Here is a 16,093-nt window from a genome sequence, read left to right as displayed (position 1 = left end):
AGAGCAATTTTTTTTAACACTGGGGTGCCTAGATAATATTTAGATTATTTTCAATTCGGATAAAATTAGAATTTCGGTATTGAACATGAGAGAGCATCCTGAGTTGGTGTATATACTCCAAAACAAAGTTGAATAAGGCATTGTATATTTTATCTAAAAGACTATATTCAGAGCCATTTTCTATTAACTTTGGGGAGCCTAGATATTATTTAGATTTTTTTTGATTCACCTGAAATTAGAATTTTCTTATTTTACATGAGAGAGCAAGTTGAGTTGGTGTATATACGTGAAAACAGAGTAGAAAAGAACATTGTATATTTTTTCTGACAGATTATATTCAGAGCAATTTTGCTTTTAACATTGTGGTGCCTAGATAATATTTATATTAATTTCGATTCGCTTAAATATAGAATATCTGTATTTTACATGAGAGAGCATATTGATTTTGTGTATATACTGCAATACAGAGTAGAAAAGGGCATTGTATATTTTTTATGACAGATTATATTCAGAGCAATGTTATTTTTAACATTGGGGTGCCTAGATAATATTTAGATGTATTTCGATTAACGTAAAATTAGAATTTCTGTATTTTACATGAGAGAGCATACTGAGTTGGTGTATATACTCCAAAACAGAGTAGAATAGGGCATTATATATTTTTTCTGACAGATTATTTTCAGAGCAATTTTGTTTTTAACATTGACGTGCATACATAGTATTTAGATTTTTTCGATTCGGGTAAAATTAGAGTTTCTGTATTTTACATGAAAGAGCATATTGAGTTGGTTTACATAATACAAAACGGAGTAGAAAATGGCATTGTGTATTTTTTATGACAGATTTTATTCAGAGCAAATTTCGTTTTAACATAGGAGTGCCTAGATAATATTTAGATTTTTTTCGATTCGCTTAAATATACAATTTCTGTATTTTACATGAGAGAGCATATGGAGTTGGTGTATATACTCCAAAAAGGAGTAGAATAGGGCATTAGATATTTTCTGTGACAAATTATATTCAGAGTAATTTTTTTTTAACACTGGGGGACCAAGATAATATTTAGATTATTTTTGATTCGGCTAAAATTAGAATTTTGGTATTTGACATGAGAGAGCATCCTGAGTTGGTGTATATACTCCAAAACAGAGTGGAATAAGGCATTGTATACTTTTTCTAAAAAACGATATTCAGACCCATTTTCTATTAACTTTGGGGAGCCTAGATATTATTTAGATTTTTTTTGATTCACCTAAAATTAGAATTTCCGTATTTTACATTAGGGAGCATGTTGAGTTGGTGTATATTCGCCAAAACAGAGTAGAAAAGAGCATTGCATATTTTTTCTGACAGATGATATTCAGAGCAATTTTGCTTTTAACATTGGGGTGCCTAGATAATATTTATATTTTTTTGAATCGGGTAGAATTAGAATTTCTGTATTTTACAAGACAGAGCATATTGAGTTGGTGTTTATACTACAGAAAAGAATAGAAGAGGGCATTGTATATTTCTTCTGACAGATTATATTCAGAGCAATTTTGTTTTAAACATTGGGGTGCCTAGATCATATTTAGATTTTTTCGATTCGGGTAAAATTAGAATTTCGTTATTTTACATGAGAGAGCATACTGAGTGGGTGTATATACTGCAAAACAGAGTAGAATAGGGCATTATATATTATTTCTGACAGAGTATATTCAGAGCAATTTTGCTTTTAACCTTCGGGTGCCTAGATAATATTTAGATTTTTTCGATTTACTTAAATATAGAATTTCTGTATTTTTCATGAGAGAGCATATGCAGTTGGTGTCTGTACTCCAAAACAGAGTAGAATAGGGCATTGTATATTTTTTCTGACATATTATATTCAGAGCAATTTTGCTTTTAACTTTTGGCTGCCTAGATAATATTTAGATTTTTTTAGGTAAACGTAAAATTAGAATTTCTGTATTTTTCATGAGAGAGCATACTTAGTTGGTGTATATACACCAAAACAGAGCAGAATACGGGATTGAATATTTTTTGTGACAGATTATATTCCGAGGAATTTTGTTTTTAACATTGGGGTGCCTAGATAATATTAAGATTTTTTCGATTCGTGTAAAATTAGAATTTCGGTATTTTACATAAGAGAGCATACTGAGTTGGTTTATATACTCCAAAACAGATTAGAATAAGGCATTGTATATTTTTTCTAACAGACTATATTCAGAGCCATTTTCTTTTAACTTTGGGGTGCCTAGATATTATTTATATTTTTTTAAATTCGCGTAAGATTGGAATTTCGTTATTTTACATGAGAGAGCTTATTGAGTTGCTGCATATACTTCAAAACAGAGTAGAATAGGGCATTGTATATTTTTTCTGACAGATTATATTCGGAGCAATTTTGTTTTTAACTTTGGGGTGCCTAGATAATATTTATATTTGTTTCGATTCACTTAAATATAGAATTTCTGTATTTTACATGAGAGAGCATATGGAGTTGGTGTATACGCTCCAAAAAAGAGTAGAATAGGGCATTGTATATTTTTTCTGACAGATGATATTCAGAGCAATTTTGTTTTTAACACTGCGATGCCTAGATAATATTTAGATTTTTTCGATTCGGGTGAAATTAGGATTTCTGTATTTTACATCAGAGAGCATACTGCGTTTGTGTATATACTCCAAAAAAAGGAAAATATTTCATTGTATATTTTTTCTAACAGACTATATTCAGAGCCATTTTCTTTTAACTTGGTGCGTCTAGATGTTATTTACATTTTTTTCGTTTCGCGTAAATTTAGAATTTCGGTATTTTACATGAGGGAGCATATTGAGTTCTTGTATATACTGTAAAACACAGTAGAATAAGGTATTGTATATTTTTTTTAACAGACTGTATTCAGAGCCATTTTCTTTTAACTTTGGGGCACGTAGATATTATTTAGATTTTTTTCGATTCGCGTAAAATTAGAATTTCGGTATTTTACATGAGCGAGCATATTGAGTTGGTGTATATACACCATAACAGAGTAGAAAAGGCCATTGGATATATTTTATGACAGATTACATTCGGAGAAATTTTGCTTTTAACATTGGATTGCCTAGATAATATTTAGATTTTCTCTATTCGCTTAAATATGGAATTTCTGTATTTTACATGAGAGAGCATATGGAGTTGGTGTATATACTTTAAAAAAGAGTAGAAAAGGGCATTGTATATTTTATCTGACAGATTATATTCAGAGAAATTTTGTTTTTAACATTGGGGTGCCTAGATAATATTTAGATTTTTCTCGATTTGCTTAAATATAGAATTTCTGTATTTTACATGAGAGAGCATACTGAGTTGGTGTATATACCCAAAAACCGAGTAGAATAGGGCATTGTATAATTATTGTGACAGATTATATTCAGAGCAATTTTGTTTTTAACATTGGGTTGCCTAGATAATATTTAGATTTTTTTGATTCACGTAAAATTAGAATTTCTATATTTTACATGAGAGAGCATACAGAGTTGGTGTATATACTCCAAAACAGAGTAGAATAAGGCATTGTATATTTTTTCTAACAGACTATATTCAGACCCATTTTCTTTAAACTTTGGGGTGGCTAGATATTATTTAGGTTTTTTTCGATTCACGTAAAATTAGAATTTCAATATTTTACATGAGAGAGCATATGGAGTTGGTGTATATACTCCAAAACAGAGTAGAATAGGGCATTGTATATTTTTTCTGACAGATTATATTCAGAGCAATTTTGTTTTAAACATTGGGGTGCCTCGATGATATTTAGATTTTGTCGATTTGGGTAGAATTAGAATTTCTGTATTTTACATGAGAGAGCATATTGAGTTGGTGTATTTACTAAAAAACAGAGTAGAAAAGGGCATTGTATATTTTTTCTGACAGATTACATTCAGAGATATTTTTCTTTTAACATTGGGATGGCTAGATAATATTTAGAGTTTTTTCAATTCGCTTAAATATAGAATTTCTGTATTTTACATGAGAGAGCCTATGGAGTTGGTGTATATATTCCAAAACAAAGTAGAATAGGGCATTGTATATTTTTTCTGACAGATTATATTCAGAGCGATTTTGTTTTTAACTTTTGGGTGCCTAGATAATATTTAGATTTTTTTTGATTCACTTAAATATAGAATTTCTGTATTTTACATTAGAGAGAATGTGGAGTTGGTGTATATACTCCAAAACAGAGTAGAATAGGGCATTGTATATTTTTTCTAACAGATTATATTCAAAGCAATTTTGCTTTTAACTTATGTGTGCCTAGATAATATTTAAAATATTTTCGTTTCACGTAAAATTAGAATCTCGGTATTTTACATGAGAGAGCATACTGAGTTGGTGTATATACTCTAAAACACAGTAGAATACGGCATTGTATGTTTTATCTGACAGATTATAATCAGAGCAATTTTGTTTTTAACATTGGGGTGCTTAGATAATATTAAATTTTATTCGATTCACGTAAAATTAGAATTTCGGTACTTTACATGAGAGAGCATACTGAGTTGGTGTATATACTCCAAAACAGAGTAGAATAGGGCATTGTATATTTTTTCTGACACACTATAGTCAGAGCAATTTTGTTTTGAACATTGGGGTGCCTAGATAAAATTTAGATTTTTTTCGATTCGGGTAAATTTAGAATTTCGGTATTTTACATGAGAAAGTATATTGAGTTGGTGTATATACTCCAAAACAGAGTAGAATAAGGCATTGTATATTTTCTCTAACAGACTATGTTCAGAGCCATTTTCTTTTAACTTTGGGGTGTCTAGATATTATTTAGATTTTGTTTTGATTCACGTAATTGAATTTCGGTATTTTACGTGAGAAAGTATATTGAGTTGGTGTATATACTACAAAACAGAGTAGAAAAGGGCATTGTATATTTTTTCTGACAGATTATATTCAGAGCAATTTTGCTATTAACATTCGGGTGCCTAGAAAATATTTAGATTTTTTTCGATTCACGTAAAATTAGCATTTCGGTATTTTAAATATGAGAGCATACTGAATTGGTGTATATACTCCAAAGCAAAGTAGAATAAGGCATTGTATATTTTTTCTAACAGACTATATTCAACGCCATTTTCTTTTAACTCTGGGACGCCTAGGTATTATTTAGATTTCTTTCGATTAAAGTAAAATTGAATTTTTGTATTTTACATGAGAGAGCATATTGAGTTGGTGTATATACTACAAAACAGAGTAAAAATGGTCATTGTATATTTTTTATGACAGATTATATTCAGAGCAATTTTTCTTTTAACATTGGGATGCCTTGATAATATTTAGATTTCTTTCAATTTCCTTAAATATAGAATTTCTGTATTTAACTTGAGAGAGCATATGGAGTTTGTGTATATACTCCAAAACAGAGTAGAATAGGTGAATGTATATTTTTTCTGACAGATTATATTCAGAGCAATTTTGTTTATAACAATGGGGTGCCTAGATAAAATTTAGATTTCTTTCAATTCACGTAAGATTAGAATTTTGGTATTTTATATGAGAGAGCATACTGAGTTGGTGTATATACTCCAAAAAAGAGTAGAATAACGCATTTTTTATTTTTCTAACAGTATATATTCAGAGCCATTTTCTTTTCTCTTTGGGGCGCCTAGATATTATTTAGATTTATTTCGATTCGCGTAAAATTAGATTTTCGGTATTTTACATGAGAGAGCATATTGTGTTGGTGTATATACTACAAAACAGAGTAGAACAGAACATTGTATATTTTTTCTGACAGATTATATTCAAAGCAATTTTTCTTTTAACATTGGGGTGCCTAGATAATATTTAGAATTTTTTTGTTTCACGTAAAATTAGCATTTCGGTATTTTACATGAAAGAGCATACTGAGTTGGTGTATATAGTTTAAAACAGAGTAGAATAAGGCATTGTATATTATTTCTAACAGACTATATTCAACGCAATTTTCTTTTAACTCTGGGACGCCTAGATATTATTTAGATTTTTTTCGATTAAAGTAAAATTAGAATTTCTGTATTTAACATGAGAGCATATTGAGTTGGTGTATATACTACAAAACAGAGTAAAAAGGGCATTGTATATTTTTTCTGACAGATTATATTCAGAGCAATTTTTCTTTTAACATTGGGGTGCCAAGATAATATATAGATTTCTTTCAATTTGCTTAAATATAGAATTTCTCTATTTTACATGAGAGAGCATATAGAGTTGGTTTATATACTCCAAAACAGAGTAGAATTGGGCATTGTATATTTTTTCTGACAGAATATATTCAGAGCAATTTTGTTTTTAACATTGGGGTGCCTAGATAAAATTTAGAGGTTTTTCAATTAACGTAAAATTAGAATTTCGGTATTTTACATGAGAGAGCATACTGAGTTGGTGTATATACTCCAAAACATAGTAGAATAAATCATTGTATATTTCTTTCAATAGACTATATTCAGAGCCATTTTCTTTTGACATTGGGGCACCTAGATAATATTTAGATTTTTTCGATTCGGGTAAAATTAGAATTTCTTTATTTTACATGAGAGAGCATACTGAGTTGGTGTATATACACCAAAACAGAGTAGAAATGGGCATTGTATATTTTTTCTCACACATTATATTTAGAGAAATTTTGTTTTAACATTGGGGTGCCTAGAGAATATTTAGAATTTTTTCGATTCGCTTAAATATAGAATTTCTGTATTTTACATGAGAGAGCATATAGAGTTGGTGTATATACTCCAAAACGAAGTAGAATTGGGCATTGTATATTTTATCTGACTGAATATATTCCGAGCCATTTTGTTTTTATCATTGGGGTGCCTAGATGAGATTTAGATTTTTTCGATTCGGGTACAATTAGAATTTCTGTATTTTACATGAGAGAGCATACTGAATAGGCATATACACTCCAAAAAATAGTAGAATAAGCCATTGTATATTTTTTCTATCAGACTATATTCAGAGCCATTTTCGTTTAACTTTGGGGCACCTAGATATTATTTAGATTTTTTTCGATTGGCATAAAATTAGAATTACCGTATTTTACATGAGAGAGCACATTGAGTTAGTGTATATACTCCAAAGGAGAGTAGAATACGGCATTGTATATTTTTACTGACATATTATATTAAGAGCAATTTTGCTTTAAACATTGGGGTGCCTAGATAATATTTAGATTTTTTTCGATACACGTAACATTAGAATTTTTGTATTATACATGAGAGAGCACACTGAGTTGGTGTACATACTCCAAAAGAGTAGAACAGGGCATTGTATTTTTTTTTGACAGATTATATTCAGATTAATTTTGTTTTTAACATTGGGATGCCTAGATAATATTTAGTTTTTTTTAGATTCACGTAAAATTAGAATTTCAGTATTTTACATGAGAGAGCATACCGTGTTTGTGTATATACTCCAGGAAAGAGTGGAATAAGGCATTGTATATTTTCTCTAACACACTATATTCAGCGCCATTTTCTTTTAATTTTGGGGCGCCTAAATATTATTTAGACTTTTTTCGATTCACGTAAAATTAGAATTTCGGTATTTTACATAAGAGAGCATATTGAGTTGGTGTATATACTCCAAAACAGAGTAGAAAAGGGCATTGTATATTTTTTTAGACAGATTATATTCAGACCAATTTTGTTTTTAACATTGGGGTGCCAAAATAATATTTAGATTTTTTTCGATTCACGTAAAATTAAAATTTCGGTATTTTACCTGAGAGAGCATACTGAGTTGGTGTATATACTCCAAAACAGAGTAGAATAAGGCATTGTATAATTTTTCTGACTGACTATATTCAGAGCCATTTTCTTTTAACTTTGGGGCGCCTAGGTATTATTTAGATTTTTTCGATTCGCGTAAAATTAGAATTTCGATATTTTACATTAAAGCATATTGAGTTGGTTTATATACTTCAAAACAGAGTAGAAAACGGCATTGTATAATTTTTCTAACAGATTATATTCAGAGCAATTTTGTTTTTAACATTCGGGTGCCTAGATAATATTTAGATTTTTTCGATTCAGGTAAAATTAGTATTTCTGTATTTTACATAAGAGAGCATATTGAATTTGTGTATTTACTACAAAACAGAGTAGAAAAGGGCATTGTATATTTTTTCTGACAGATTATATTCAGAGCAATTTTGCTTTAACGTTAAGGTGCTTAGATAAATAGATTTTTTTCGATTTGCTTAAATATAAAATTTCTGTATTTTACATGATAGAGCATATGGAGTTGGGCTATATACTCCAAATAAGAGTAGAATAGAGCATTGTATATTTTTTCTGACAGATTATATTCAGAGTAATTTTGGTTTTATCATTGGGGTGCCTAGATAATATTTAGATTTTTTTCGGTTCATGTAAAATTAAAATTTCGGTATTTTACATGAGAGAGCATACTGAGTTGGTGTATATACTCGAAAACAGAGTAGAATAAGGCATTGTGTATTTTTTATAACAGACTATATTCAGAGTCATTTTCTTTTAACTTTGAGGTGCCTAGATATTATTAAGAATTTTTACCAATTCACGTAAAATTAGAATTTCGGTATTTTACATGAGAGAGCATATTGAGTTGGTGTATATACTCCAAAACAGAGTATAATAGGTCATTGTATATTTTTTCTGACACATTATATTCAGAGCAATTTTGTTTTTAACATTGGGGTGCCTAGATAATATTTAGAATTATTCCGATTCAGGTAAAATTAAAATTTCGGTATTTTACATGAGAGAGCATACTGAGTTGGTGTATATTGTAAAACAGAGTAGAATAGGGCATTGTATATGTTCTCTGACAGAATATATTCAGAGCATTTTTGTTTTTAACATTGGGGTGCCTAGATAATATTTAGATTTATTCGATTCGTGTAAAATTAGAATTTCAGTATTTTATATGAGAGAGCATAGTGAGTTGGTGTATATACTCCAAAACAGAGTAGAATAGGGCATTGTGTATTTTCTCTGGCAGATTATATTCAGATTTATTTTGCTTTTAACATTCGGGTGCCTAGATAATATTTAGATTTTTTCGATATGGGTAAAATTATGATTTCTGTATTTTACATAAGAGAGCATTCTGAGTTGGTGTATATAATCCAAAACAGAGTAGAATAGAACATTGTATATTTTTTCTGACAGATAATATTCAGAGCAAGTTTGTTTTTAACATTGGGGTGCCTAAATAATATTTAGATTTTTTTCGGTTCACGTAAAATTAGAGTTTCGGTATTTTACAAGAGAGAGCACACTGAGTTGGTTTATATACTCCAAAACAGAGTAGAATAAGTCATTGTATACTTTTTTTAATAGACTATATTCAGAGCCATCGTCTTTTAACTTTGAGGCACCTAGATATTATTTAGATTTTTATTGATTAGCATAAAATTTGAATTTCGGTATTTTACATGAGAGAGCATATTGAGTTTTTGTATATACTTTAAAACAGAGTAGAAAAGGGCATTGTATATTTTTTCTGACAGATTATATTGAGAGCAATTTTGCTTTTAACATTCGGTTGCCTAGATAATATTTAGATTTATTTAGATTGACGTAAAATTAGAATTTCGGTATTTTACATGAGAAAGCATACTGAGTTGGTGTATATACTCCAAAACTGAGTAGAATAGAGCAGTGTTTATATTTTCTGACAGATGATATTCAGAGTAATTTTGCTTCTAACATTCGGGTGCCGAGATAATATTTAGATTATTTCGATTTGGGTAAAATTATAATTTCTGTATTTTACATGAGAGAGCATACTGAGTTGGTGTATATACTACAAAACGGAGTAGAAAAGGGCCTTGTATGTTTTGTCTGACAGATTATATTCAGAGCAATTTTGCTTTTATCATTTGGGTGCCTAGATAATATTTAGATATTTTTCGATTCGCTTAAATATATAGTTTCTGTATTTTACAGGAGAGAGCTTATGGAGTTGGTGTATATACTCAAAAACAAAGTAGCATAGGTCATTGTATATTTTCTCTGACAGATTATATTCAGATAAATTTTGTTTTTAACATTTGGGTGTCTAAATAATATTAAATTTTTTTCGATTCACGTAAAATTAGAATTTCGGTATTTTACATGAGAGAGCATAGTGAGTTGGTGTATATACTCCAAAACAACGTAGGAATAGGCATTGTATAGTTTTTCTAACAGACTATATTCAGAGCCATTTTCTTGTAACTTGGGGCGCCTAGATAATCTTTAGATTTTTATCGATTTGTGTAAAATTAGAATTTCAGTACTTTACATGAGAGAGCATAGTGTGTTGATGTATATATTCCAAAACAGAGTAGAATAGGGCATTGTGTATTTTCTCTGGCAGATTATATTCAGAGCAATTTTGCTTTTAACATTCAGGTGCCTAGATAATATTTAGATTTTTTTGATACCGGTAAAATTATAATTTCTGTATTTTACATGAGAGAGCATTCTGAGTTGGTGTATATAATCCAAAACAGAGTAGAATAGGGCATTGTATATTTTTTCTGACAGATTATATTCAGAGCAAGTTTGTTTTTAACATTGGGGTTCCTAGATAATATTTAGATTTTTTTCGATTCACGTAAAATTAGAATTTCGGTATTTTACATGAGAGAACACACTGAGTTGGTTTATATACTCCAAAACAGAGTAGAATAAGGCATTGTATACTTTTTTTAACAGACTATATTATGAGCCATTGTCTTTTAACTTTGAGGCGCCTAGATATTATTTCAATTTTTATCGATTCGCATAAAATTATAATTTCGGTATTTTACATGAGAGAGCATATTGAGTTTGTGTATATACTTTAAAACAGAGTAGAAAAGGGCATTGCATATTTTTTCTGACAGATTATATTCAGAGCAATTTTGCTTTTAACATTCGGGTGCCTAGATAATATTTAGATTTATTTAGATTGACGTAAAATTAGAATTTCGGTATTTTACATGAGAAATTATACTGAGTTGGTGTATATACTCCAAAACAGAGTAGAATAGAACAGTGTATATATTTTCTGACAGATTATATTCAGAGTAATTTTGCTTCAAATATTCGGGTGCCTAGATAATATTTAGATTTCTCGCGATTTGCGTAAAATTAGAATTTCGGTATTTTACATGAGAGAGCATATTGAGTTGGTGTATATACTCAGTAAAAGAGTAGAAAAGGGCATTGTATATTTTTTCTGACAGATTATATTCAGAATAAATTTGCTTTAACATTGGGGTGCCTAGATAATATTTAGATTTTTTTCGATTAACTTAAATATTGAATTTTTTTATTTTACATGAGAGAGCATATGGCGTTTGTGTATATATTCGAGTAAAGAGTACAATCGGGTATTGTATATTTTTTCTGACATATTATATTCAGAGCAATTTTGCTTTTAACATTGGAATGCCTAGATAATATTTAGATTTCTTTCGATTTGCTTAAATATAGAATTTCTGTATTTTACATGAGAGAGCATATGGAGTTGGTGTATATACTACAAAACAGAGTAGAATAGGGCATTGTATATTTTTTCTGACAGATTATATTCAGAGCAATTTTTTTTTACATTGGGGTGCCTAGATAATATTTAGATATTTTTCGATTCACATAAAATTAGAATTTCGGTATTTTATATGAGAGAGCATACTGAGTTGGTGTATATACTCCAAAACAGAGTAGAATAAAGCATTGTATATTTCTTCTAATGGACTATATTCAGAGCCATTTTCTTTTAACTTTGGGGTACCTAGATAATATTTAGATTTTTTCGATTCGCTTAAATATAGAATTTCTCTATTTTACATGAGAGAGTATACGGAGTTGGTGTATATACTCCAAAACAAAGTAGAATAGGGCATTGTATATTTTATCTGACTGATCATATTCAGAGCAATTTTGTTTTTAACATTGGGGTGCCTAGATAATATTTAGATTTTTTCGATTCGGGTAAAATTAGAATTTCTGTATTTTACATGAGAGAGTATATTGAATTGGTGTATATACTCCAAAACAGAGTAGAATAAGGCATTGTATATTTTTTCTAACGGACTATATTCAGAGCCATTTTCTTTTAACTTTGGGGCACCTAGATATTATTTAGGTTTTTTTCAATTCGCATAAAATAAGAATTTCAATATTTTACATGAGAGAGCAAATGGAGTTAGTGTATATTTTCGAAAACAGAGTATAAATGAACATTGTATATTTTTACTGACATATTATATTCAGAGCCATTTTGCTTTAAACATTGGGGTGCCTAGATAATATTTAGATTTTTTTCGGTTCACGTAAAATTAGAATTTCTGTATTTTACAAGAGAGAGCATATTGAATTGGTGTATTTACTACAAAACAGAGTAGAAAAAAGCATTGTGTAATTTTTCTGACAGATTATATTAGGGGCAATTTTGCTTTAACATTGGGTTGCCTAGATAATATTTAGATCTTTTTCGATTTGCTTAAATATATAATTTCTGTATTTTACATGAGAGAGCATAGAGTTTTGTATATACTCCAAAACAGAGTAGAAAAGGTCATTGTATATTTTTTCGGACAGATTATATTCAGAGCAATTTTGCTTTTAACATTGGGGTGCCCAGATAATATTTAGATTTTTTTGATTCACATAAAATTAGAATTTCGGTTTTAACATGAGGGAGCATACTGAGTGGGTGTATATACTCCAAAACATAGTCGAATAAGGCATTACATATTTTTTCTAACTGACTTTATTCAGAGCCATTTTCTTTTAATTTTGGGGCACCTAGATATTGTTTAGATTTTTTTCTATTCGTGAAAAATTAGAATTTTGGTATTTTACATGAGAGAGCATATTGAGTTGGTGTATATACTCCAAACAGAGTAGAAAAGGGCATTGTATATTTTTTATAACAGATTATATTCAGAGCAATTTTGCTTTTAACATTGGGGTGCCTAGATAATATGTAAATTTTTTTTTATTCATGTAAAATTAGAATTTCGGTATTTTACATGAGAGAGTAGACTGAGTTGGTGTATATAATCCAAAACAGAGTAGAATAAAACATTGTATATTTTTTCTGACAGATTATATTCAGAGCAATTTTGTTTTTAACATTGTGGTGCCTAGATAATATTTAGATTTTTTTGATTCGGGTAAAATTAGAATTTCGTTATTTTACATGAGAGAGCAAACTTAGTTGGTGTATATACTCCAAAACAGAGTAGAATACGGCATTGTATATTTTTTCTAAGAGACTATTTTTAGAGCCATTTTCTTTTAAATTTAAGATACCTAGATATTATTTAGATTTATTTCAATTCGCATAAAATTTGAATTTCGGTATTTTACGTGAGAGAGGATATCTAGTTTGTTTACATACTCCGAAACACAGTAGAATAGGGCATTGTATATTTTTTCTGACAGATTATATTCCGAGAAAATTTGCTTTTAATATTGGGGTGCCTTGATAATATTTAGATGTTCTTCGATTCGCGTAAAATTAGTATTTCGGTATTTTACATTAGAAACAGTATTGAATTGGTGTATATACTACAAAACAGAGTAAAAAATAGCAATGTATATTTTTTCTGACAAATTATATTCAGAGCAATTTTTTTTTTAACATTGGGTTGCCTAGATAATATTTAGATATTTTTCGATTCGCTTAGATATAGAATTTCTGTATTTTACATGAGAGAGCATATGGATTTGGTGTATATACTCCAAAAAAAAGTAGAAAAGGGCCTTGTATATTTTTCCGACAGATTATATTCAGAGCAATTTTGCTTTTAACATTGGGGTGACTAGATAATATTTAGATTTTTTTCGATTCATGTAGAATTAAAATTTCGGTATTTTACATGTGAGAGTATACTGAGTTGGTGAATATACTCCAAAACAGAGTCGAATAAGGCATTGTATATTTTTTCTAACAGACTATATTCAGAGCCTTTTTCTTTTAAATTTTAGGCGCCTATAGATTATATAGATATTTTTCGATTCACGTAAAATTAGAATTTCGTTATTTTACATGAGGGAGCATTCTCAGTTGTTGTATATACTCCAAAACAGAGTAGAAAACGGCATTGTATATTTTATCTGACAGATTATAATCAGAGCAAATTTGTTTTTAACATTGGGGTGCCTAGATAATATTTAGGTTTATTTCGATTCACATAGAATTACAATTTCGGTACTTTACATGAGAGAAAATACTGAGTTGGTGTATATACTACAAAACAGAGTAGAAGAGGTCATTGTATATTTTTTCTGACAGATTATATTCAGAAAAATTTGGCTTCTAACATTGGGGTGCCCAGATAATATTTAGATGTTTTTCGATTCGCTTAAATACAGAATTTCTGTATTTTACATGGGAGAGCATACTGTGTTGGTGTATATACTCCAAAACAGTGTAGCATAGGTCATTGTATATTTTCTCTGAAAGAATATATTCAGAGCAATAGTGTTTTTAACATTGGGGTGTCTAGATGATATTTAGATTTTTTTGGATTCACGTAAATATACAATTTCTGTGTTTTCCATGAGAGAGCATATGGAGTTAATGTATATATTCCAAAACAAAGTAGAATAGGGCATTTTATATTTTTTCTGACAGATTATATTCAGAACAATTTTTTTTTTAACATTGGGGTGCCTAGATAATATTTAGAATTTTTTCGATTCACGTCCAATTTGAATTTCTGTTTTTTACATGAGAGAGCCTACTGAGTTGGTGTATATACTCCAAAACAGAGTACAATAAGGCATTGTATATTTTTTCTAACAGACTATATTCAGAGCCTTTTTCTTTTAACTTGAGGGCACCTCGATAATATTTATATTTTTTTCGATTCACGTAAAATTAGGATTTCGGTATTTTATATTAGAGAGCATACTGAGTTTGTGTATATACTCCAAAACAGAGTAGAATAGGGCATTGCATATTTATTATGACAGATTATATTCAGAGAAATTTTGTTTTTAACATTGGGGTGCCTAGATAATTTTAAGGTTTTTTCAAATCGGGTAAAATTAGAATTTCTGTATTTTACATGAGAGAGCATATTGAGTTGGTGTATATACTACAAAACACAGTAGAAAAGGCATTGTATATTTTCTCTGACAGATTATATTCAAAGCAATTTTGCTTTTAACATTGTGGTGCCTAGATACTATTTAGATTTTTTTCGATTCACGTAAAATTAGAATTTCTGTATTTTACATGAGAGAGCATATAAAGTTGGTGTATATACTCCAAAACAGAGTAGAATAGGGCATTGTATATTTTCTCTGACAGATTATATTCAAAGCAATTTTGCTTTTAACATTGTGGTGCCTAGATACTATTTAGATTTTTTTCGATTCACGTAAAATTAGAATTTCTGTATTTTACCTGAGAGAGCATATAAAGTTGGTGTATATACTCCAAAACAGAGTAGAATAAGGCATTGTATATTTTTTCTGACAGATTATATTCAGAGCAATTTTGTTTTTAACATTGGGGTTCCTAGCTAATATTTAGATTCTTTTCTCTTTAGGTAAATTCAGAATTTCAGTACTTTACAAGAGAGAGCATACTGAGTTGGTGTATATACTACAAAACAGAGTACAATATGGCATTGTATATTTTTTCTGACAGATTATATTTAGAGAAATTTTGTTTTTAACATTAAGGTGCCTAGATAATATTTAGATTTTCTTGATTCGGGTAAAATTAGAATCTCTCTATTTTACATGAGAGAGCATATTTAGTTGGTGTATATAGTACAAAACAGAGTCAAAAAGGGCATTGTATATATTTTTTGACAGATGATATTCAGAGAAATTTTGCTTTTAACATTGGGGTGCCTAGATAATATTTAGATTTTTTTCCATTCACGTAAATTTAGAATTTCGGTATTTTACATAAGAGAGAATATGGAGTTTGTGTATATACTCCAAAAGAGAGTAGAATAAGTCATTGAATGTTTTTTTAACAGACTGTATTCAGAGCCATTTTCTTTTAACTTTGGGGTACCTAGATATTATTTAGATTTTGTTCGATTCACATATAAATAGAATTTCGGTATTTTACATGAGAGAGCATACTGAG

This window comes from Callithrix jacchus, chromosome 8, assembly GCF_049354715.1.
Source record: "Callithrix jacchus isolate 240 chromosome 8, calJac240_pri, whole genome shotgun sequence".
NCBI lineage: Eukaryota > Metazoa > Chordata > Mammalia > Primates > Cebidae > Callithrix > Callithrix jacchus.
The sequence above is the reverse complement of the archived record's forward strand: the minus strand, read 5'-3'. Positions refer to the sequence as shown.